The 27,085-nt window shown below is 37.8% G+C and overlaps 1 pseudogene; it reads left to right on the top strand.

Moving 5' to 3' along the window:
* Positions 1 to 16,353: 16,353 nt before the first annotated feature.
* LOC147497342 (uncharacterized) lies at positions 16,354 to 20,625 on the top strand (annotated as a pseudogene).
* The last annotated feature ends 6,460 nt before the right edge of the window (positions 20,626 to 27,085 follow it).

Here is a 27,085-nt window from a genome sequence, read left to right as displayed (position 1 = left end):
GACTTAAGGATCGAACCGATATTGCAATCAAGAGCAAAAAAGCATTGGCTTAGTATCCGGAGGAGGGAAAAAGAAGAGGAGACAACAACACTTTGCTTAGGTGTAAAAGGAGAGCATGGTAACAATCAATTATATTGGTATGACATCACTCCCCCTACTACTACTAGTAATAGTAATAGTTTCATTTCAGCTAAGCAAATTTGGTCGAATGTGGCATCAAAATTATTCCCCTGGAGTATGTCAAAACTTCCTACTGAGTCCAAGTTTCTTAGTATAGGTGATACAAAAAAATCACCATTCTGCAGGCTTAGTATAGTTGTTATAGGCAACATCATTCTATAACAATCGCTAAAGTAAGTCCAAACTAATAATTACCCACTTTTGAAAAGAAAAAAAAATCAATCCGTAACTACAAATAGCACTTCATCCATCATGTGTTTCTTCTCTGTGCAAGTCATCCCATTGTCACCAAAAGCCAAAGGCATGGTTAAATGGTTCATGCCTTAATCGGAAAGATTCATTCAGTTTCCATTTACCTTATTATGTAAACATAGATTAACATGCTAAACATTTCTATTTAGTATAGAAATTTGGAGACTCCCGCATTCTTTCCAATTCTGGTTTGTAAAACTATATGATTTATGGGGATGACTACAGTATATTTTTGTTTTAATCGGACTAGTACAAATGAAAAATAAAATTCAAAACTCAATCCTGTCAATCTCTTTTTAATTCCACAGAATTTGTCGTCAATCACACCTGAATGAACATAGACTTAATGGAATTCATATAGGGAGAGAGAGAGAGGGGGGGTACCTTAATTTCAACGCTGCACCTTTTGTTAGTGTAAGGCAGAGAGCTCCTATCTCCGTATGAGAACCTACAAACGCAATCTTTATCAGGTTACAAATAAAAAAAACATATGGGTTCAGCTTGTTAAGATAGACATCGCCTCACCTTTCGCCGGTGTTGGTGTATTGATTTGATTGAGCGGGCTGTGAGAAAAGGGTGATTCAGTAGAGAGAAAGATGGAGGTGTGGGAGAAGGAGAGAAAAGAGACGTGTTTTTTTTTTTTTTTTTTTTCTTTTCTAGTTTTCTATTTTGGTGAAACTTAGGTTTCCATTTTAATTTCCTTATTTTTCTTAATGGGCTGCAATAGCTAAAAAAAAATAAAGCGGGCTTTAGCGAAAAATAGATAGCCCCGTAACTAAAAAATTTTGTTCACCAAACTAATTTGATATTTTCCGACGATAATTTTGTCCCTAATATCAAGTGAATTAGTGACGTGTATTATTGTGTAGTTGAAACCCCATTACTAGCAACGATTTCAAATAACGTCGGTACTAAAATACAATCACCAACGCTCCTAAACGTAGCTAAAATATAAAAATCAATTTACAATGTTGAATACGTTGCTAAAACTATATTTTTGTTCAACTAATAACGATTACAACTTTTGCCAACGCTAAAACTCGTCAGTAAAAATATTTTTTCAGAAGCAAGTCAAAATAGTATTAAGAGCTTACTTGAGCGACTTGAGAAAGAAAGATGCAAAAATCAAATTAAGAAATAGTATTTTTCAGAAGCATGGGAGAAAGAAAGATGCAAAAATCAAATTAAGAGCGACTTGAGATGCCGCCCAGCAAACAGCGGAGGACCCGCTACACCTTTTAAGGGCGCTTAGCGCCGCTTTGCTTTTTTCAATCTAACTCCTTAGTCATCTTCTTTTTCTTTTCGTCAATTGTTGACTAAGGTTGTGAACAAATGTCTCCACCTCAATGCTGAATTGTCTTTCTAAATCGGGGCGATTTCGTTGGTTTGCATTGACCGCCTTTATGGATTTCACTATATTTTTAACCAATTGGTCCGGGAAGTTATGTTTTTATATGTGGCTTGGGGCTCATTTCCCACAATTGTCCTATAATCTTTGGCGATATAGTAATCTAGTACGACTACTACGGGGGGCCGCGCACGTTGGTATCGGGGAGTTTTTTTTCTTTTATAAATGTGGTTATTCCTTTGAAGCCAAAGGTGCCAAAGATGTGAAGGTGAACAATGTGTTCCATGGGATTTGATTGGTGTCTTGTTGTCCTGATTGAGACAGATTGGTTTTGAGCCAAGTGAGGATACCCTCCGGGGTTGTTGGGTGAAAGTGAAATGGAGTTGACTCCTCCATATAGTTTTAGCTTTTGTGCAGTCTCTCGAACATGGAGACCCGTTTCCATGGACCATAGAGATAGTTTTAGTTAAGGGTGTAGTTACATAGGATCCCGCCTCGAGGGGAACTTCGGGTTGATAGCTATATAAGATGTAACTTGACTCAAATAGGAATGGTGCTACCCATTTTCCTTTATTTACACCGTGGGCGTGGATGAAGTGGATGAAACTCCTCCACCATAGAAAGGGGAAAATCCTAAGCTGTATTGCTAGTTTCAAACCTCGTGTAGGGAGACTCCTCGAAGGTAGGTCCGCGTGCTATTCATCTATTAAAGAGGCTGCTCCCAAGAAGTCTTCTGTTGGCGAGTATCTCAATCTCGAATTGGATGTGTTAAGCATAACATTGGGTTCACTTAGAAATCTTCGATCGTGCTTAAAAGACGGCTTTTGACATGCTTTTATCCTCGATTGACAAAAGATGTTTACTTAAGGAATTACTTTCCAAGCAGGTCTTGAAATGACCTCTTCCGAATGAGTGATCCAAAATTCTCGGAGTTTAGCAACTCGATGAAGTATCGTCGAATTTTTATTGCACGAAAAGCGAAATAGAACCCAAGGATCGGTCCGATCTTTGGTCGCGGAGTGAACCCCTATGAAATGAAGGAATAGTTGGACGGAGAGAAAGAAGGGTCTGACATCGAATTCTTCCCCGATCTTCAACTTGGGAGCACGGCGAAGAGATTGAAATCTCTTTCTTTTCATTTGAAAGAAGAAAGTCTTGTTGTCTTTCTCGGCTAGGCCAGCTTGTAGTTTGCCGTATGGAGCCATGGTATACTTCGCAGTCCTTATTGTCGTTCTAGATAAGGACACTGTCTTTTACCTTATGTCGACTCTTCCCATGGGTATCGGCACTAGTACGTCTTTTAAACGCCATCCTTTCGAACTCCTACTAGTGTCCCTCCGGTCGGAAAGTATGGACAGTAATGGCCGGCGCCTCGTAGCCCATGAAGTCTATTCTTGTCGGCGGTCTTCGCCTCCCTTGTGGGCTCGTTGACGAGGGATAGAAATACAGCATGGGTGATCTCGGACCATCACTTACGAGAATCTGAAAGGGAGGATCGAATGCTCACTTGGGATAAGAGATAAGAGAGAGATAGAACAGATCTGTACCCGACCACCACTAATAAGCTTTTGTTTAGCGTTTTGAGTCTTTTTGTTCGTATGAGGTGGAGTCTTTGCGCGGGCTAAGTTCTTTTTCAAACGGGATCGATAAGCTTCAATCGCGGCGAGATCAAACCCCGTAGGGATAGGGGTGGTGAGATAGAGCAGAAACGGTTACCAAGTTCCGTTAGCCGTGTAGTTAGCAAAGCGGTACTTTCGGGGAATAGGCTTAGTCGAGATTCAAAGAGTTGGGTTAGCAATCCTCCAACACCGAAGTCGGAAAGGGATAGATAAACAGAGTCGGGTCATAGTACTCTTTAACCGAGCCGGTGAAATGGAAGCCCGAAATGGTATAAGCGTGGAAGAAGACCTTATCTTTAGAGATTAAATCCGCCATTCATTCAGTTGGGGTAGAGGGATTTTTCCCAACCTTGAGGTTGAGCATTTTCCACGATGAAGAAGAAAAGAACTTCGACTTTGCCAAAGACATATGAGGCATACTCGGATGAGTCTTCACCCGAACCGATCCTCCCTTCCATGCCATGTCTCTTTCTCGAGAGATACGATAACAGAAGATAGGGAGTTGGAAAAGCTGCTAAGGGACCCACCAACACAGGAATTTAAAGAGGTGCGGGAGAGTAAAGCCACTTTCGACTATCGCCTTAGAGCATGGAATGGGGTTATCCTTTCTCCGAGGGGAAAAGTCTTCACCGAACCGACTGGCCCACTTTCCTTCCCTACGCCAACCGCCCCTGTGGGAACGAAAGGTGTGCAGAGCTTCGTGGGGAGAAGCATTAGCATCCCCAAGCCCAACGGAAAAACAAATGATTCCTAGGCCGGGCAATCTGAATTCATTCAACAATGGCGGGGGTAAGATTGACCTACCCGGGATGGGAATGAAAGAAGGGCAGCTTTCTCGGACTCCTCGAGGGCCACGAGAGACTACTGAGATAGACCGGGATCTATCAGCCACTTGTCCAGCGGATCGGTCAATAAAGAGGAAAAAGGGCGAGCCTCATCTTCCGGCGACCGGCCGGGAAGACTCGACTTCGAACTTGGCGCTTAGCCCCTTTCATTGATTCGGGGACAAGTATAATTCATCAACAACTGGGCTTACCGACTCTACTTCAACTGCACTTCCGAAGCGGATGGAAGTACGCTCGATGAAGAAGTCCCGGTTCCGCCATTCCTTCAGTGGAAAGGTAGTTCGCTGAAAGGAATCGGAGACAAAATAGCTCTCGTTCCAAAGCAGACTTTGAGTTCAACCGCTGTCCCGCTTAAAGAGGTAAAGGAGTGGAAAGGGGCAACGCCAATGAACCGCATCTAATTGAATGGATTCTTTATAACCTGCTTTGCCTTAACCAACCCATCCTACATGAATCAAGCAAGACGAGTGGCACCGACCATCTTGATGGAGTAGCAAGAAGAATTCCTACTAGGCCGGGAAGGAAGCCTACGCCTAAGAGAATGGGCTCAACAGTTATTAGACCTACACCTAGGAGATACTAACCTTTTGTTTCATAAATCTTTACCATGCCAATTCAATACTCTAGGATCAAAGACTAACATATAATCCCCTCAGGTGAAAAAAGACTTCAAGTTCTTAAAAAAATGTGTTGGGCATCCCTCTCTCCACTCTTTCATAATCTAATTATCTAAGGTGTACGTATATCCCCTTTCTATTTTTCCTGTTCCAAAATTGAGATTGATGAGTCATTGTAAGCACACCACCTCTTGGTTACTTTAAGCAGGTGGTGTCAAAAAATCAGCTCTATAAAATGTAGGCTTTGATTAGTAACTAGAATGTTCGTTCCAAAATTGAAAACATAAAATTATGAGGGGTATGAAAACATAAAAATCAATTAAATCAAGTAAGAGATGCAACCATCAGACTATGTATCAGCCAAGCTAATGAAATCTACTTTATCCAAACCTATTATGTTCTTCTATCCCTAACCAAATCATGTATTTTCACTCTTGTACAGTATGAAGTGGCTATCATATAATATTAAATTCTATTTTATAGTGATAATAAAAAGGAAATAAAATAGATGAAGAAAGTAGGTGTTGTTTCTTGTAGTGGCTTCACCTTTGTTTAATTTCAGAGAGAGGGAAAGATAGATAGAGAGCTCCTGTTGTTACTTTGACCTTTTGTTACAAACCATGCTATTAAAAACTAGTGAATATAAATTTCTATGAAGCATTTTATCAAACAGTAAGGAAATGATGTCAAACTAACACAACAATACAAAACTAGTCAAGCCTCTCTTCATAAAACAGTTCATAGGTTAATTTAAGGTTTCTAGAAGATGAACGAGAGTGTAAAGTGTACCAATTGATAATGAAGTTTGATTTATGCTGCCAATTTACAGGGAAGTTAATGCTCTCCACCTTTTGTTAGCGCAAGGCTAATCTGAGAACTCCTATCTTTGTGTAAGAACCTGCGAAACAATGTTTTATCAGATAACCAATATTAAGGTAAGGTGGGTTCTGGTAGTTGGGATTGAAATAACCTCGATCACCTTTAGCCACCTCAAGCCAAAGGTTGGTGTATTGATTCGTATGGTTGCCGCGATTCAGTATTGAGAAAGATGAGTGTGGGAGAAGGGGAGGAAAGTCGGGTTTTAAACTTGGTTATTTTCTATTTTGGAGACTTAGGTTTCCTATTTAATTTTTTCTTTGTGTTTTCTTAAAACAATGGGGCGGCAACAGCTAAAAATATAGCGGGCTCGACCGAAAAATATAGCGCCATATATAAAAAAAATTTGTCACTAAACTAATTAGATATAAACTAAATTATAAAGTGAATTAGCGACGTATATTTTTACATGGTTGAAATCCCATTAGTAGCAATGGTTCGAAAAAACGTCGGTAATGAAATACAATCACCAACGCTAAAAAACGTAGCTAAATAGAAAAATCAATTTACGCCGTTGACTTCGTCACCAAAATTCTATTTTCGTTCTACAAATAATGATTGCCACTTTTGGCTACGCTAAAAACGTCGACAAAAATATTTTTCAAAAGCAAGTTAGAATAGTATGGGCAACGATTAAAAACGTCGCCAAAATTGACCATTGGCTACGATATACTGTCGTCGCTAAAACTTTTGTCGCCAAAGACCCTGTTTCTTGTTGTGACATCATTTATAACTTACACCAAAAGGTCATGATAAACAAAATATCAAAAATGAGATATAAGTGTATATCCAAGTATACACACCTTAAAATGAATACACGTATACAATATCGTATAATCTTACATGTCGACATATATAGATACAAACCACATAATGATATAAACCACATAATGAAATGTATCACCCATTCAGAAAAAAATAGTATAAGACCAAAAATCCAAAATGAGAACAAAACAAACATGAAAACAACAAAGGAAATTTAACACCAAAAAGAAACACTCATACCACTAAAGTAGTTTTGTGGTAAGCATTCAAAAGAGTTTTAATGAGGTTCACCATATATTGTTTGGAAGATGGATTAGTGGGAGTTGTGAAGGAGAAAAGATAGTATTCTTAGCTTTAGGACTTATTTGTATTGACTCAACTTGTATTGAATGAACAACTTAAAGGAAACAAATTGATTGATGAAAGAAAACTTGTTTGATTAAAGATTGAAACATAAAAGTGAAAGAAATAACATGAATGAATGATTGAAACATGAACTCGAAAGAAAAATGATTAAATTGAAGAACAAACAGTAAAACAAACTTGAATGTAAATGACTTGAAAAATATATCCTACACTGCTCCTACATGACACTAGAATAATTCTAGGTGTCTTCTCTTCTCCTAATTTTTGGTTATTATACCCCTACTTTTACAAAAGTCTGATTTGCCCTCTCACTCTACAATCAAGACACCTTACCATGGTTGCTTTATGTTTTTCCTTTTTGCTTTTTCTTTTGCTTTTGCATATCTTTTTTATCAAGCTAGGTTTTGAGCAAGTCTTTTTTTGTATCAAGGCTATCCATCTCTAGTCTTCTGAGTTAAGGACGTGACTTTCAGTTCTTTGGTTTTGAGTCCTTGACCTTTGACCTTTGACTTTGACTTTGACTTTAACTTTGACGTTTTCAGCACTTTTTCATAGCAGCTTCGAGTCTTCATAATAAGCGTAAATAAGGCTCCTTTTGGTGCTAAGATGCAGCTTTTATGATAAGTGGTATGAATTGCTTTGTAACCTGAAAAAGGCAATAAACGCTATGAGTTGTCTTTTCATTATACGTAAGAAGCGACGTAATGCAGTAATGTAAGGATAATAAAACGCATATTTGGGAGCTGATCACCACCCCCAAATAGTATTTTATTTGCTTGTCCTCAAGCAAGGATGAGAGAAAAAACATAGATCACAAATGAGTGATTTATTATTAATATACTAATCTCATTTTACGGAGTGCGATTGCATTGACCATATACAACAAGGCCTTAAACCACTAGGAATTCCCTAGTGGACGAGCTTTAAGCATCGTGAGAGTTTTCTAGAGAAGGTACTCACAAACTTCTTCTATCTAGCACAAAGGGTCTTGTCTCCTTCCTTATTCTCAGAACTCTATACATCTCATTAGCAGGGACAAGCTACTTTGAACTTAGAATAACATATGTATAGTAATTTAATCATTTAAAGATAAATGCACAAACATGAGCAATGAAATGCAAAAGCAGAGTCGTTTCTAAAACTTTTGGAGAGCGTCCTTAAGGTGAGTTCTCACAGGGATGTGTTAAAACACAAACTCTCTGATAGATTCACTCAAGTTTTGTTCTCTCAAATACAGTGGGCATTTATATTCCTCACATACACGAATGACATCCAAAGGAAACCGGGTTCGATTGATAACACTTCCCACTTACTATCACACCGTCCTATTCTTAATTGAGCTAGAGGTCTTTTATTAGGAGTTACGGGGCTAAGGTGATGATTTAGAAAGAAAAAGGAAGGGAAAAACAAAAATTTGATAAGTTGAGAAATTGGGTCTTAAAGATACTCATATCTAGAAAAGAACCTCGTTTTGTTCTTTACTTCCGAATTGTGATTCATTTTTTAGCACTTTGGTTTTGTGACTTAATAAGCACCCAAAAGTGTAGTTTAAACCCCTCAATAGTACTCTACTTAGGTCAATTATGTTTATAATAAACGAGAGTTAGTACTGTTTACGTGTTTTTGTGCATTTCAGGACTTGAAGTTGATTAGGTGACTAAAAGCACCACTTTTGCATGGAAAATGAGTCAAGATGATTGCCAAGGAAGTTCTACGTTTAATGCCCAAGAATCATGGAAAAAAACATTTTTCAAGCCCAATCAAAACTGGGAAGTCAAAGTCAATTCGGGTAGAAAAAAGACAAAAAAGTCAACATAACTGAGTAAAGAAATCACACATCCACTTGCTTCATAACCAACCATATCCTAAGCGAGAATTTAGACCTTCTTTGGATCGATATAGCTAAAAATTCATACCTATAAGTAATTATCCTCTAGTCGCCTCTCTAACCCTTTCAATTAGCTTTTTCGCAACCACAAATCCTTTACCAACCTTTAAGCTAATAAAAATAAAAATAAGCCCACCCATTTTGAATGAGTTTGAGAATAGGATGAGTAAAGAAAATAAAGAGAAAGACTTGTAGAAAACCAAAAATTAGTTAGTTGCTTCAGAAAAGAAAAGAAAAGGAAAAGAAGTTTCCATCCAAATAAAAGAAAAGAAAAAATATAAATATAAATAAAACAAAAACAAAAACTCCAAAAATAGAATAAAATGAGTCAAAAAACTAAAATAAAAAGGTCTGGGGCTCGAACCCCGCCAACATCAAAGAGTTACTGATCTCATTTAAAACAGACTTACCAATCAAAAAAAAAAAATTTAAATGACATTCTTTTTCAACACAACAAAATTTTTTCATCCTATTCCAAAATTTTGCTTGGGGGTGGATAATCACCCCACCTTGTTCTCCTAATTCTCTATCTTTGTTTATGCTGCTTTTAAGTTATATAGATTCGTGTGACACAATTTAGTTTTCTAGATTTTTCTTCGCCTTCATAATTTATGCCATTTACGCATTTTGATGTGTTCTTCCACCATTTCATATGTCACCCTCGGTTAGATTTGAGTTTTTCCTAGATCAATAGATAGAATTTTTTATGTTGACCATTTTCATAGTTCATTTGCCAAAATCGGACCGCAAACAAATCGAGAATCTTAGTTTTAAGTTTACGAGGTAGCAGGACATGATCGGTATTTTAGAAAAGATTTGGGCTTAAGCCAAATTCATTTTTCCAGGGACCCATGATATTTACAACCCACCAACCATACCTTTTAATGTCCAACACCGGCCCTACTTCTTTATCTTCTCAAACAAAATAAAACTTGACCTAAATCGATCCCAGTGCGCACCGTGCCTACCAGAAACTGAATCTAAGAGTGCATTGTGCCCCCATTAAAACAGACCTTCTCCAAATTTTTACAGCACCTTCCCCTAATCATCCCCTACTTAAACCCCTACCTGTATTCCAATTTCATCCATACAATGGCCCAACCAGTAAAATTTTTATCGGAATTCGCATTTACCGCAGAGATATTCCACCATTCTACGGTACAGAGATGCGTGCTAGAGGGTGGGATAGAATGCGGTACTCTACTAAGGAGTACTACCCTGAGGATTTGGTGTTGAAGTTTAATAGGAATAAGAAGATACTTCCTTCAGGGAGAATGTTTATGGATTTGGACGGAGTTCACCAGGATGTGACTCATGATTTTCTCGCTACCATCACTAGGATACTAGCGAAATAGGTCACCCTGACCTTACAGAGATCCCAGTTTGATGGAGTGCATCAGTTGATGCTGGAGACACTGCTTGAGGGTCGATACAATGATCGTTCCCACTATGCTAGGCAGTAGTCGCTGAGGATTAACTAGCTGGCTGTAATGCAGTGGCTAGGAAATAACCTCTGTAGCACGTCAAAGCCAAGTGACATCAACTTGTCATTCCTGCATGTTCTTTGGGTTTTGCAGAATAGGAGGTATGGTTTTTGCCTCATTGATTTTATACGTGATGAGCTTATGGCTGTAGGCCTTACTATTGCACCCTTCCTTATTTTAATTACTAAGATTATGTTATTTTGGGGTTACGTGCCTGAGTCACATAGGACTCATCTTAAGCTTCACTCAAACGTAAAGGCGTATAGTAAGTGTGTCCAAAGGAATTGGACATTGCCTGAAGAGAGAGCTGATGGGATAGATCAGGATGAGGATGAGGATGAATATCCTGGTTGTTTTGCTGAGAACACTATGGACTATGCTTCTTCTAATTTTGCACATTTTTCACTACTCCATAGCGGGATGCGTACGCTTTACGATCATGAGCAAACCCTTTCTACACTTTGTGAAACTATACAGAAGCATCAGGGTTCCATTCAACATGATCAACGCAGCTTAGAGCATAGCATTTCAACCATAGCCGACAACCACGCTGACATGTTTAACACTATAGAGAACATGGAAGAGGCGCAGACAACTTTTCAGGCTGAGGTCTTGAGCCGTTTGCCCTAGCTAGGAGGTTCGCCTTCTTCTTCTGACTCAAGACGTGAGCGTCATCGTCATCGTCGTCCTGCTGATGGTTCTGGACCATCTTTTTCTCAGGGATAAACTATTTCTTCTACATTTATTTTGATGACCTTGATTTAGAATTATTTCTGTTTTGTAATAACTATTTAATTTTCGTACTTATTTGTTTCAGTAATTTTAGTTTAATTAATTGTTAATTTTATTTCTAGTTAAGTAGTTAGTATTTATTTGTTTATGTGATTATTTATCTATGCATGTATTGTTAAATTGAATGCATGATTAATCACATATTCTTTACCATATAGTTTTTCTGTTGATATTCAGCATGTTTAGGAAATATAATTGATCAATATCATGAACCCCCCTATCAAATTGTGTGGGGGTGGTATATTTTAATATATATGAACGTATGAAATTGCATGCCTTAATCACATTTATATAATTTTTAGGCCAAAATATATGAACCCTTGGGCCTTGTTTAATTTAATTGGGACAACAATGTAATTAAATACCTGATATTTCAAGCAATTTCAAAGTTTCGCAGAATTTCATAAGCTAATCTAATAGAGAAACCCATTATATGCAACCCATGGGCCTTATTAAAATTAATTGGGATCCATATGTAATTAGGAACCTTAAATTTCATGGAATGTCAAAATTTCAGGAAATTTCGGAAGCTAATCATATATAGAAATTCCAAAAACTGAAATAGAATTCTTGTGTAGGAAACTATTCTAAAAATATGTTTTTTTTTAAATATTTTATTTTAGCAACAAACTGGCCTTAGACTTAGCAACCAAATACTATAAAAACAATCCCTAAGCATGTAGTTTCATAACTTAAACCCTAAACACATCACTGCATCTCAGAGCGCGCACCGTGCTCGTATAAACCTGTATGAGCATTCTTACTCGTGCACCGCGCCAACCAAAGGGTTATTCCAAGCGCACACGCGCCCTCACCGCAAGCTTCCAGGCTCGGATTTCCAGGTTCTAGTTTTCTAATTTTCAGTACTTTAATATATTACTCGGTTGTTATGACTAGTTCAAAAATTATACCGTAACAGTCTTTTTATGACTTGCTTGATAGTGACACTTATGGCTTTTATTTCGACTGCATGATTAACCAATTAGGTTGGCACCCTCTATTAGTCTATCCATGTGATACTTATTCACATCAACTTACTGCTTATTTCTATGATAATTGTAAATTTTTTAATAACCAAGATGGAGAACAAGTGTTCTATGTCACGATAAACAATGAAATAATGGAGTTAAGCAAGTATTTGTTAGCATTGGCATTAGCACTTTCTATGCCTCCTGGCCAAGACACATGGGATTACATGTCAGATAATGCCTTCTATTATAACTATGTATACTTCCAAGAGACTTATGGGGCGGGCATTTTTCGTTTAGAAGACCAAGGCCAACATAACATAGGACTTAAAAGCCTGTCACTTAATATAGGCTCTACTATGTTTTTCATTATGCTAAATATATTAGGTGAATGGCATTTTTCAACTATGAATAACACCACTTGTCACGTCTTCCTTGCTTTAGCTGAGGGACATATGCATTTTGATATTCCCAAGACCATAGTGTCTAGTTTAGCACGATCCCATACAATGAGGCATGAGTACCTTCTTATGCCTTTTATGGTTTGCCGCATAATACAATTCTTTTTCCCTGAATTCTGTACATGTTTCACTGATTGGGTAAAGGTTGATACAATGCGCATGACCAATGCTATAGTCCGTTCTTTACGTGCTATGGTTTGGCCTGGCTGGCGCCTACAACCTCACCTAGTAGCCCCATATACCTTGTCCGACCAAATTGCACTAAATAGGTTGGCTAGGGTAGATGACAATAGAATGAATGCTTAGAAAGTAGTCATAGATATGTGATAAGCACGTAAATGGTATATATTTACGCTCAATTTTATAATAGTTAGTCCAGTTATTTTATCTGTTTGATTTAGTTAGTGTGTTTTTAGTGATTTTGCAGGATTGGAGTTAACTTGATTAAAAGTGTTGAAACTGTCGAGATTCGAAGATATTAGTGTGTGTACGTTGATCTAGTTCAGTGGAGGTATCCCAGGTTGGTCAAGATATTGTTTGCGTGCATTGGATTTGGCCTTGTTGTCTGCTAATGAGAATTTGGGCTCGGTACCTTACTACCTCAGCGCCTGATGATCAGTAATAGAGAAACAAAACTATGGATATGAATATTTGGTGAATACACGTGAAGACAAAATTTAATTTAACACGTGACCTGCATTCTCTAGTTTTGACCTATGGTTGGACCTTAAGTATTTGGCCTCAAGTATTTGGATTGAGCAAAAATATGGTCATTAGCTTAAAGTCTCATGGCTAAATTAAAAGAAAGTAAGGAGCTGTGAGTGGGAATATGGAGCGAAATTAGTTATGGCACATGATCGTACATAACCGGGGGTGGACCAAGGATTAAAGACCGGACCATGTGCACTATCAAGACCAGCCCATACCCACTAAGGGCCACACCATCCCCCATCCGGCTTGTTGTACCGTAGCAGTCTCTAGTTTTCTTCTCCAAATCGAATTTGCAAGAACAGAGAAACCGATACCTCAAATTTCGGCCGACCAAATCGAACACGCACCCACGCAACCTAAATCCCATACCACTATAACCCACCATACAACTGAACCACCCGATCACCACCTTCTATCGATCTTTCTTTACAAACAGGAGACCGACTTTGCGATTTTCCGATAAAATCGCCCAACCGAACCTCACACCGACTTGAATCCCATTCAAATTAAACACTGCCCTAACCAATCCATTATATATAGAGAGAGAAAACAGAGAGGAGGGCTCCGAACATAGAAAACAACACCGCATCTTTGGAGAGCAGCATCGAAGTGGAGAAGACGACATTCACCGGCTGACTACTCTGGTTTTGCAATGATTAATTCTTCTTTTGATTTCGTTTTTCCATTCATTGTTATGTACAGCTAAACTAAAGTCTAGGACAGATGAAGCCTTAGGCTAATGTTTGTGTTTCTTTGGGATTAATTTTGATGATTTCCAGTTGGTTTAATATCATTATATTCTTCTAAGTTCATAATTTGATAGCAAGAATTTATCTTTCATATAGTATGTCACGCATGCGATATAGTTCGATATTCGTCGCTATTGATTAAGTCTGTTTTAACTGTTTGTATCGAGTTTAGATATTACTCGTGTCGTTAAAAGACGAGTAATCTTTTAAATTTGATCATTAGTGCTGAACTTTTAGAAGATACATGTTTAGTTAAGATTATCACGATCATATCCTCGAGAAAGCAAGGGTTACTTTTCCCTCGTGCTACTCGTATTAAATCTGGAACATTAAAATTACTCTTAGAAATATAAACAGAAGTCTACGGTGGATTCAATAGTCCTAGAATTCTCTCTATTGAATTTCTCAAGTTAATTTATTTCCTTCGTAGTAATTATTTAATTTTAGTAGGAGTAAATTCCAACTTTCTCAACAAATATTGTTCGAATTAGGTTAGGTAATATTTTAGTATTCAATTGTCCTAAGTAGCAATCCCTGTGGGATCGACCCATTTGCCGCAACTATTTTCAACGATAGCTGTGCGCTTGCGATTTAATTAGGATTAGATTAGTCTATTAATTTAGACTGACTAATTTTCTATCAAGTTTTTGGCGCCGCTGCCGGGGATTGTAATGGCACAATTGAGTTTTAAAGTCTTATTTATCGTAATTCGTAGTTTAAGTGTTTAATTTTAGTTATTTTTGCAGATAGTTAAGCAAGGATTTCTTCTTACAAGGTTGATAGTCGTGATTTGTTGTGGACTTTGTGAAGTTGCTTGCTTGTCGTCACCCGGCGTCGCAAGTAGCCCTCGAAGGCTCACGCCGGAGGTACGTCTCTTTCCTTTGTGGGCTTGGACTTTGTTTGTTTTGTGTGTTTTGCTTGTTTTTATTGTTTCTTGCATTTAGGATTGGTTAAGTCACCTTTGACCAACCTTAGGCATCTTGCATTAGGACAGGTTTTAGCCCGCTAATTAGGAAAACTCTTTTGACACGTGGATCGAGTGACGGTGCTTTTGCACAAGAACTGGGAATCATGTTATTTGGGTTTAGGAACAAATATATTAAACAATATTTAAAATTCAATCTGGGTTGAAATATTTGTTTGATATTGTTTGTGTGAGCATCATTTGCATCATTTATTAGAGTCTTAGGTTTTAGAAGTGGTTTATGATTGAGACTCGATCCAATAATCCAGAGTTAGCACTATTTGATTCAGAAATTGAACGGACACTCCATAGAAGGATTAGAAATCTCGCCGAGTTAGAGATACCTATAACCTTTGTCGACAATACACCAATTTTTGCTGACATGGCTGACAATAATAATGACATTGTTGCCCAAGTACCTAGGTCTATTAAGGAATTCATATATCCTACTAGGACAACTCGACCGTCTTGCATCATTCCTCCACTGACCAATGCTAATAATTTCGAGTTAAAGCCCAATCTACTTGGGTTACTTCCTAAGTTTAGGGGTACAGATGAGGAAGATCCATATCTTCATGTAAGGGAGTTTGAAGATATTTGTGGGACTGTGAAACTTCAACAGTTTAGCGATGAGGCTATAAAGCTGAAGTTATTCCCTTTTTCCCTTAAGGAGAAAGCGAAGAGTTGGTTTCACACTCTTCCATCTAATTCCATAACTACATGGGAAAGATTATGCATTGTATTCTTAAAGAATTTTTTCCCTAATCATAAGGCAACTGCTTTTAGAAAAAATTTATCATCTTTCTTGCCAAGCTGATGGAGAGTCATTATGGAAGTGTATGGAGAGGTTCAAGGACCTGCTCTTGCAGTGTCCTAACCATGGCCTAGAGAAGGGTAGGCTAATACAGATTCTCTATGAGGGTCTTGATTTTAGCTCTAAGGCTATGATTGAGACCATGAGTACTGGAGATTTCTGTGATAAGACTGTGGATGATGCATGGTCGTTTTTAGAAGACGTTGCTGAAAAGGTCCAACAATGGGAAACTAGTCGTGAGCCTAAGAAGGTGGCTAGTAGTACTACAAAGAATGTTATGTTTCACGTTGATAAAGATTTTGACTCGAATGCCAAAATAGCTGCCTTAGTTAGAAGAGTTGAGGCTCTTGAGGTAGAAAAGGAGACAAAATCTCCACCAACTTAATAATGTTGAGACCCACGGTTGTTTGTTGTGTGATAGTCTTGATCACGTGATTGATAATTGCCCTGGCGTTACTGTCGCAAGTTAATGCTTTTAATTCATACCAAAAGCCAGGCAATAATCCGTTTTCTAATACGTATAACCCAGGGTGGCGTAACCACCCCAACCTATCTTGGTCCAAGGGTATACATCAGGGTGGTCCAGTTAGTAATACAAACCCAGTGCAACAATATACACCCCAACCACCTAAGCTGTCACCTTTAGAGGAAACTATGGCTCAATTAGCACAGACCACCATGAAATTCCAGGAAACAACCCAACAGTTTATGCAAGCCAGTCAAACGGCTACTCAGGAGAATGCTCAAGCCCTTAGGAAATTGGAAGTTCAAATTGGTCAAATTGCTAATACTTTGAATGAGAGGGACAAGGGTAAGTTTCCTAGCCAACCAGTAGCTAATCCTAGGGGACAATTTTAAATAGGTTCTAACTTGAACCAAGGGAACCACCAGGAGCAAGCCAAGTCTATTACTATTCTTAGGAGTGGTAAACAGGTTGATAATAGGGTTAAGGTACCTAAGGATGGTGAGGTCGGATCTGATCCTATAGAGATTGAAGGGGAGGAGAATGACGTAAGTGGGACTACTAGTCGTAATACTTCCAAGGAGAGCTTAGAACCTCCTACTCCTATGCAGACTAGTCCTATACCTTCTTATATACCAAAAGCTCCTTTTCCCCAACGGTTAGATCAAGTTAAGAAAGGTTCTAATTTGAGTGAGATGATGGAGCTGTTTAAACAAGTTCAAATGAACATTCCATTACTTGATGCCATAAAACAAGTTCCTTCTTATGCCAAGTTTCTTAAAGATTTGTGCACACGGAAACGTAAGTTAAATGTGCACAAGAAAGCCTTCCTTACCGAGCAAGTGAGCTCCATTATCCAAAACCAAACCCCGCCTAAGTTTAGAGATCCTGGATGCCCTACTATTTCTTGCATAATTGGTGATCATATGATTGAGAAGGCATTGCTAGATTTAGGGGCTAGTGTTAATTTGTTGCCCTATTCGGTTTATTTACAGCTTGGTCTTGGTAAGTTAAAACCCACCACCATTACTCTTCAATTGGCAGATAGGTCTGTGAGAGTTCCACGGGGTATTATTGAGGATGTTTTGATTCAGGTTGACAAGTTTTATTTCCCTGTTGATTTTATTGTTCTAGATACACAGCCTGTTTAGGACCCTAAGCACCACATTCCTGTTATCTTAGGTCGTCCATTCTTGGCCACATCTAATGCTATCATTAACTACCGTAATGGAGTGTTGAAGCTTTCTTTTGGTAATATGACTACCGAGCTTAACGTGTTTAATGTGGGTCCACAACCCCCTGAGCCTGATGATTTTTGGGAAGTTAATCTTATTGAGTCTGTGGTCCATAAGACTTTCTTAGAGAGTTATTCCGATGACCCTCTTGAGTCTTGTTTAGCTCATTTTGGCGGTGATTTTGATGTGGATAGTTCTATTTGTGAAATTAATGCTTTGCTTGATGCTACCCCCATCTTAGATACTATTAAGTGGAAAACCAAGGTAGAACCTCTTTCTCCTTCTGAGTCTAAACCAGTTTCTTCCATAGAGAGTCCTCCTAAACTCGAGTTGAAACCATTACCTGATACTCTTAAGTTTGTCTTTTTGGGACCTGATGAGACCTTGCCTGTTATTATTGCTTCTAATCTTGATAGTGAACAAGAGAGTAAATTACTTAGGGTTCTTAGAGACCATAAAACAGCTTTAGGGTGGACTATTGCTGATATTAACGGGATAAGCCCCACTGATTGTATGCATCATATTCATCTAGAGGATAATGCTAAACCAACCCGTGAGTTCCAGAGACGGCTTAATCCTAACATGAGAGAGGTAGTGAGAGTCGAGGTTCTTAAGTTGTTAGATGCGGGTATCATTTATCCCATCTCCGATAGTCAATGGGTGAGTCCGGTTCAGTTGTCCCTAAGATCCGGTATTATGGTAGTTAAGAATGCGAATGGCGAGTTAGTTCCTACCCGTATGACTACTGGGTGGCGTTTTTGTATTGACTATCGTAAGTTGAATCTAGCCACTAGGAAAGATCACTTTCCTCTTCCTTTTATTGACCAAATGCTTGAACGGTTAGCCGGTCATAAGTATTATTGTTTTCTCGATGGTTATTCCGGTTATTATCAAATATGTATTACACCTGAGGATCAAGAAAAGACTACATTTACTTGTCCTTTTGGAACTTTTGCCTACCGTCGTATGCCATTTGGGTTATGTAATGCACCTGGTACCTTCCAGAGATGCATGCTTAGCATTTTTTCTGACATGGTAGAGAGGTTTCTTGAGGTGTTTATGGATGACTTCTCTGTATTTGGTGATTCTTTTGATGAAGGTTTGCACCATTTGGAATTAGTATTAATTAGGTGCAAGGAGAAGAATCTGGTGTTGAATTGGGAGAAGTGTCATTTTATGGTTCAATAGGGTATTGTTCTTGGTCATATTGTTTCTAGTAAAGGCATTGAGGTTGATAAGGCCAAGATTGATGTCATTTCTAGTCTTCCACCACCTAAGACTGTGAAAGGTATTAGGTTTTTTTTAGGTCATGCTGGATTTTATAGGCGATTCATTAAGGACTTTAGCAAAATTTCTCGTCCCTTATGCAATTTACTTGGTAAGGACGTCGATTTTGTCTTTGATGATGATTTTTTGAAAGCTTTTGAGAAGCTTAAGCATTTATTGACTACCGCTCCTATCATACAACCACCTGATTGGAGTGTACCTTTTGAGTTAATGTGTGATGCGTCGGACTATGCTATTGGGGCTGTTTTAGGTCAACGGTTTGATAAATTGCCCCATGTAATTTATTATGCAAGTCGAACTCTTAATGATGCCCAAATGAATTACACCACAACCGGTGAAGGAGTTATTAGTCTGTTGTGTTTTGCTTTAGACAAGTTTAGGTCTTATCTCATAGGGTCTAAGGTTGTCGTGTTTACTCGATCATTCGGCTTTGAAGTATCTTCTTTCTAAAAAGGATGCTAAAGCGTCTTATTCGTTTGGTCCTCTTATTACAAGAGTTTGACATTGAGATTAGGGATAAAAGTGGTATGAGAACGTGATCGTCACGACCACTTGTCTAGGCTTATAGTAGAGTCTTCTACTAGTCTTTTGCCTTTGAATGAGTCCTTCCCTAATGAGCAACTTTTTTATGTCTCCCAGTTGCCTTGGTATGCAGATATTGTTAATTATCTTGTTATAGGTCAGTTTCCTCCTCATTGGAGAAAACAAGATAAATCGAAGTTTCTTGCTGAGATTAAGTATTTTTTCTGGGATGACCCATACTTGTTTAAGTCATGCCCTGATCAGATTGTTAGGAGATGTGTTCCGGAGAGTGAGTTTCGTAGTATTCTCTCCTTTTGCCATGACCATGCATGCGGTGGTCACTTTGGTCCTAAGAAGACGGCTGCTAAGGTTTTGCAGTGTGGTTTTTATTGGCCTACTCTCTTTAGAGATGCACATGAGTTTTGTTTAGGATGTGATCGATGCCAGCGTACGGGTAATATTTCCCATAGGAACATGATGCCTCTTTCCCCTATTTTGGTTGTTGAACTTTTTGATGTGTGGGGTATAGACTTCATGGGTCCTTTTCCTCCCTCCTTTGGTTATCTTTATATCCTCGTCGCGGTAGATTATGTTTCTAAGTGGGTTGAGGCACTGCCATGTAAAACGAATGATCACAAGGTTGTAGTTAACTTTTTGAAATATAATATATTTTCTCGTTTTGGTACTCCTCGTGCAATTATAAGCGATAATGGTACTCATTTTACACATCGTGCATTTGAATCTTTAATGAAAAAGTACTCTATTACTCATAAACTTACTACCCCATACCATCCCCAAACTAGTGGCCAAGTTGAAGTATCTAATAGGGAAATTAAACAGATTTTAGAAAAGACGGTACGACCTGACCGTAAGGATTGGTCTCAACGTCTTAATGATTCCCTTTGGGCTTATAGGACTGCTTATAAGACTCCCATTGGTATGTCTCCTTATAGGCTTGTGTTTGGGAAGGCATGTCATTTGCCTGTGGAATTAGAACATCGTGCTTTCTGGGCCATTAAAACTTTTAACTTTGACATCGTGAAGCGTGGTTCACAACGTAAGCTTCAATTAAATGAGTTAGCTGAGTTAAGGAATGAGGCATATGAGAATGCCAAGATTTACAAAGAGCGGACTAAGATTTTTCATGATAAATCTATTCTTCGCAAGTCCTTTGAACCTAATCAAAAAGTTTTGCTATATAATTCTCGTTTGCGTCTTTTTCCTGGTAAGTTACGTTCTAGGTGGACTGGTCCTTTCATTGTTAAAACTGTTTTTCCTTATGGAGCTGTTAAGTTAGAGGATCCTACGGATGGTCGTATGTTTAAGGTTAATGGTGAACGCTTGAAACCATATCTTGATGGTTTTGCTAATAAGGATGTGGAAGAAGTGGATCTTATTGATCCTGTTTATCATGACTAAAGGAGTATGCTTGTTGTATTTTAGTAGTTTAGGTTTTGTTTTTCGTTGTTTTTAGGTTTTATTTTTCTTTTGTAAGAGTCACTTCGTATTGTTCCCAAATATTTCATTCCAGCCCCTAGTCTCCATTTGGGTTAACCAATGAGAAACATATTATTGTGATTTTCAGGTTATGACAGGTTTTGTATTTATGAAATGTCGAAAATACAAAGGAGACTCTGTCGAAATTTTTTCAACTTTGGGGAGTTCATTTTGTGTTTAGTTGGTAGACAAAATGCTAATCTAAGAATTGGGTGTGCGAATCATTCGTCTGCTAGAGACGTTAACTGTAGCGCTTATGGGAGGCAACCCATGTTTCTATTTTTGTTGAGTCTTTTGTGCACATGTATCATGCATTCCACTCTAGCACCTTTTCTCTGACTTTTTGGAGACGTGTAACTCCATGGGATGAGACACGTGACACATTTTAGTCATTGTAGTAACTTGGTTCCTCTTTTATATTATCATTGTTATATCTTTTGTGAGGTACTAATTTCTACAGGTGACTCAAAGATATTATTTTTCGTTTTTGGAAGCTCTTGGTAACCTCTTTCCTTATATACTTTTACTTGTCCATGTTGTTATCTTTTAAATTACGCATCTATGTTAACATTGAGGACAATGTCTATAAGAAGTTTGGGGTGGGAACTAAAATGTTTGTTTAGCGAAAAATAAATATGTCCAACATAGTATAATTAATGGTGATTTTCTATGATGAGAAATTTAAAAAAAAAAAAATTTTTCTAAAGCCACTGATTTTCAAGGAATCTATGAAGTTAAGAGTCACTTTTGAAGTCATTGTTGCTTTTAGACTATTTTCTACCTCTAGAAATAGATTTTATTGATGAAACTCTAAGCCAAAGTGAAATTTGCACTATTAGCCACCTGATACACGTCAAATTGAAGAGTAATTTAATTTCCTAGTGAACTAGAAGAGGAATATAGAGACTTAACCCGTGAGACTTGAGCCTTTGAATTTCTTGGAGAGTTTTTACGTAAATTCAGAGTCCAAGTTGACTCAATCATTCTTCTGTGCTTAAATTCGTTCTATGGTCTCATTTTTTTCTTATTTTGGTCGATCACGAAGTGACATCAACTGGGGAGATAGCCATTAGGTCTTGTAGTCTATTCGAAGCGGAATATCATACTGATAAGTCAAGTAGTGAACCAATTAGCCTTTATTTATCCCACCTAGTAGGATCATCATGTTAGCCCCTTTTTAGCCTCATATATTAAGCCTTTTTCTTCTCAAACCAACTATACTTAACCCAACTCCAGATAAGGAATGTAAACCCATATTATTGGCCTTACCCATATTTCTGAGAATTTCTAAAAGACTAAGGAGAAAACTAGAAGAAAGAAGATTCGGAAGGAAAATTTACGAAAATCAAATGAAGAAAATCATTCCTTTTGCTCAAAGTGATTCAATAGAAAAGAAAGAAAAAAAAATATATATATGAAAAAAAAAAAAATGTGAAATCATTGAGCAGAAGTAGTGAGAAAGTCAAGTAATGTGATCTACAAAGTGAAGAAATTTTCCATGAAGGTCAAGTACAAGATGGTCTTTAGTTTATTCTCAGAAATTTTTTATTCCTTTTTACCATTTTCTTGTTAACCTATCCTAAGCCCCGTCTTAATAACCAGACTTATTACAAAAGTATGATATGAAGTGTAGAATAGGTGAGAGGATGCTAAAGTGAAGGACCTAACGCTTCACATGTGATTGATGTTCTTTCCATGAGACTAATTTGCTTTTAAATTTTATAAGTCTGTCTTTCCGGCTAACTATGTGGGATGTTTGATAACTGAAGAAATGTATAGTTTACCTACGAAATGAACGATGAATTCACAACGTAAGTAAACTAAAACTAATCTTTTACACTCAATTATCAAAGCTTCTACTCTCAATGCGAATTGCACTAAGTGGAGTAGGAAGTTCGTTCCACTCCTAGTTCCCTAGCATGGATTGTTTTCTAAGTCTAAGAAATCAGTCTTAAGTCAATGAGAGCTTTACGAAGGGAATTATACTACGATGCAACTACCCACGAAATGCAACTAGTCGACTATCAGACAACTAAGGGAATGTTACGTTGATTCGATGTTAAGGAGTTAGAGGGGGATTGATTCCACCTTAACTCAACTTAATCCACTAGCGACGAAGTCGTAAGTAATCGAATTGAATCTGCTCGCTACGCAGAACAATCGGTTCTTCCTAATCCCTAATTACACATGGCATTCATACCAATTAATAATTAGCATGTGAACGATTAAACCCATTCTCATGGTGAACTAAACGTTTCTAGAGTGGAAAGGAAATTACGACAATCTCCGATAATTGGAATCAAGCTTTCATCAAGGTTTCTCAACCCCCTCTAATGGAGTTTTAGCCTTAAATCATTTCGCAATCATTTCCATTTAAATTAAATCTAAACATAATATAAAGCATTGAAATTTACTTAATTTAAACAATAATGAAATCTAAATTAATGACTAAAATGAAATAAGAACAAGAATTGAAATTAGATCTAGAAATGGAAATGACAAAATCTAAATTGATAAAAAATACTACTTTATTGATCTAATCAAATGAAGAACAAGATTCAAAGGTTTAATCTAATACAATGAATTGAAACTAATTAAACTAAGTTCTAAAACTAATTAATGGAGGCTAACTAATCTAGGTCTAATTATCTACCTAACCTAACTGCCATTAACACTGAGTCAAGCTTTTGTTTTTATACATCTAGATCCAAAAATCGTGCATGGGCTTGGAGCCATGTTTTGGGCCAGAGAATCAGGCCCAAAACCCAATTCTTTCAGTCCAAAAAGGCCTCTTCAGCTGCAGTTGGCTTCCACAGACTTTTCGTCCACTTCTGCTCCTATGATTGGGTCAAGGCTTGGACCATTGCAAAGCTCTTTCCGAGCCGGTCGTTTTGACATAAGGTAGGCCTCAATCCGAGGTCTGAGTCCAAAGATATGGCATTCGAAGTTCTGGCGACTTTTGCTCCTTTATCTCGCTAAAAGTGGCACATTTCTCGCACATAATGGACTTTGAAGCCTGAAATGCATAAAACACATAATCAGTATTAACTCTTACTTATTATTCACATAATTGGTCTAACAAGATGATTATTAAGGGGTTAAAACTACAGTTTTGGGCTCTTATCAAACCACCCCCAAACAAAGATTTTGCTTGTCCTCAAGCAAAGATGAGAAATTAGAATAAGTGACCAAAAATGGAGTTCTAACTACTCTCGTTTCAAGTGAAAAGCGATTGCATTGACCATATGCAACAAGGCCTTAAACCACTAGGAATTCCCTAGTGGGACGAGTTATAGCCTCGTGAGAGTTTTCCATGAAGGTACTCACAAACTTCATCTATACTACAACGACTAAGAAAATAAAACTATTGTTTCCTTATTCATGCTCAACTATCTATACATCTCTCTAGCAATTGAATAAGAATAACCAAGTCAGAAACCTAAGCTAATATATGCATAATAATCTATCATCTACAATAAACATATACACAATGAGTAGTACTATAAAATGTTTAGCGGGTTTGTTTAGAGAACTTCGGAATAAGCGTCCTTAATAGGTTCTCACAATAATAGTCAAGAACAACACTCTGATTTTTCCACTCAAGTTTAGCTACTCCGATTAATGCGGTGGGCACACTTTACCTTACAATCTCAATGACACCAGGAAGCGGAGTCGATCAAACACATCTGCCACTTACTATCACACTAACCTATTCCTAATTCAGCTAGAGGTCTTTATTAGGTGTTACGGGATTAGGAGATGGTTTAAGAAGGAAGGAAATGGATATTCAAAAGGACAAGTCTGAGATAATAGAGTCTTCATATTATGTAACTAGGGAAAACCTTGTTATTTACTTTTTTTCTACACTTTGTTTCCATCCTTAGCCATATTTTTTTTTTTCCTTTGGCTTTTGACTCCCTTTTATTCTATTTTTGGAGTTTTATTTTATTTCTATTTTTATTTTTCTTTTCTTTGGATGGAAACTTATTTTCTTTATTTTCTGAAGCACTAACTAATTTTTGTTTACACAGGTTTTTCTCTTCTTCTTTCTTCATCATTCTATTCTCAGACTTATTCTAAATTGGGTAGGTTGATTTATTTATTTTTTTATTTTGTTTTGTTTTTGTAACAGGGTAAAGGAATTGTGGTTTATGGAAGGGCTAATGAAAGGTTCAGTGGGGCGACTAGCGGAAAATAATTCATAGGTTTGAATTTCTGGCTATATCGATCCAAAGAGGGCCTAAATTCTCGCTTAGGATATGGTTTAGTGATCAAGCAAGTGGACGTGTGATTTCTCTATCCGGATTTTACTTCTCCCTTGTGTCATTTCTCAAATGTTTCGCTCATATAAGGCTTTAGGCTATATTCTCCAGATTTGTAGAATAAGTACTCTAGCCTAGATTTCAGAAACTTATCGCTAACAATCATAGATACTCATGTCATATATTTATAGATAGATGTAAAGATTATTACCTATATATTAACCTAAGTTTCTAACAATTATTCCGACGCAATGACCTATTGAGACTTCTAGATTGTTAAGAGCATGGAGAAAGAAACAATACCAATATTCCTAAGTGTATAGCATAACTTATTTATTTATATTTTTAAATTTTTTGAAATTTTAACTAGAAAACAAATGCATATTATACATATTTATATCCTAGCAGATGTCTTAATTACACGTGTTTCTATGCCCCCCAAAACAAGAAGCATGCTCATCCCTCAAAGCATTTAAATAAAGAGGGTAGGAAAAATACCATTGAAGCGTGGAAATTCAGAAACAAACATCAAAAACAAGGTTAGAACGTTACTAATATAGGAAATAAAACTGACCTTAACTCTATAAGAGTTCCACCCATTATGGGGTTAACAAATTAAATTGCTTGGGACATAAGCGGACACTACAACGTAAACTAAAATTTACCTCCACTCCCATTTGTTATTCGTCATATTCGTCATCCTCTACTTCTATAAAGAAGTGAGGCTCCTTCGCGTCCTGCCATGCTATGATAATTTGCCAGGCTTCACGCCATTTATCATCTATGGTTGCTAACCTATTAAGTGCCACATGGTTTGATGGGGTGTAGGGTGCAACCTGGTGAGGTTGTATCCGCCACCCTTGCCAAGTCATTGCACGGAAAGATCGAATAATACTATTGGTGGGTCGCACCGTGTCTACCCTAATCCAATCCGTGAAACGTGTACAAAAAACAGGAAAGAAACATAGCATAATACGTTAAATTAGAACAGGCATAAGAAGGTACTTATGCCTCATGGTATGGGCTCGTGCTAAACTAGACATCAAAGTTCTGGGAAGGTCATAGAACCGGCCCCCCGTGGCTAAAAACAGGAAAAAACGCTGCAAGTGGCGTCATTCACGTAAGAAAACGCCATTCCCTAAAATGTTTAGCATAATCCAAAACATAACAGTTCCTATGTTCATGGACAGGGCTACCAAGGGCAACGTTATAGTCCCCTTGGTCCTCAATACGGAAAATGCCTGCCCCATAAGCCTCGTGCAAAGACTCATAAGTGTAGACATGCATATTATCGACCCAATAGCACCATGGGTCTTGTATCTCAGCGGGCATAGCAAGTCCAAGAACAAATGCTAGCAAGAACCTGGTAATTTCCATTGGTTCATTGTCAATGTTGATGGAGAACACTTGTTCTCCGTCCGGTCTCTCAAAGAAAATGCAATTATTATAAAAATAAGATGCAAGTGCTGGAGAATAAAGTTCATCCGGTCTTACCATAAGAGGTTCCCAGCCAACGTATGTGATCACCTCGCGAAACCAAGCACCGTAAGTAGTGCTTTGGAACAAATCTTCGAAAGACTGTTCCGGTATTATTATAGGAGATGTCATCTCAAAACTACGCTCTGGAACAGCTGCAAAACAACCGGATACTACGCGCGAAAAACTGGAAAATTTCTGGTCAACGGAAGTCGGCGGCGCTGAAGGCCAACTAGGCGCGAAATGCGCTCTTTTTGTATTTTGGAATTCCAGTGTTTGAAGCGCGAGTCACGCTGACTTGAGCTGGCGCGCTGAGCAAAATTTTCTGTCGAAGTGTAGTAGGAGTGGCCCCTCGTAGCGTAGGCGGCGCTCCGAAGCTGCAATTTGCAAAAATGGAGACGAAACGGGGAATCGCGGGTGTGAAAGGTGCGTGATGGAGTTTAGGTGTAGTGTGAGTTGTGAGGATAGATTGTATCAAGTTTATATAGGTTTTAAGTCGCTAAAACGGATCGGAAGTTGCCAAAAAGTATTTACGGCGGTTTCGGAAATCTAAAATTTCCAAACCAAAACGGAAACAACTCATTTTCTTGATTCTAATTCAAACCCAAGATATCTTTTAGGTTGATTTATGATTGAATGTACCT

Source organism: Coptis chinensis, chromosome 5 (assembly GCF_015680905.1).
Source record: "Coptis chinensis isolate HL-2020 chromosome 5, ASM1568090v1, whole genome shotgun sequence".
NCBI lineage: Eukaryota > Viridiplantae > Streptophyta > Magnoliopsida > Ranunculales > Ranunculaceae > Coptis > Coptis chinensis.
Note: the sequence above shows the minus strand (reverse complement) of the source record. Positions and strands in the feature narration are given on the sequence as shown.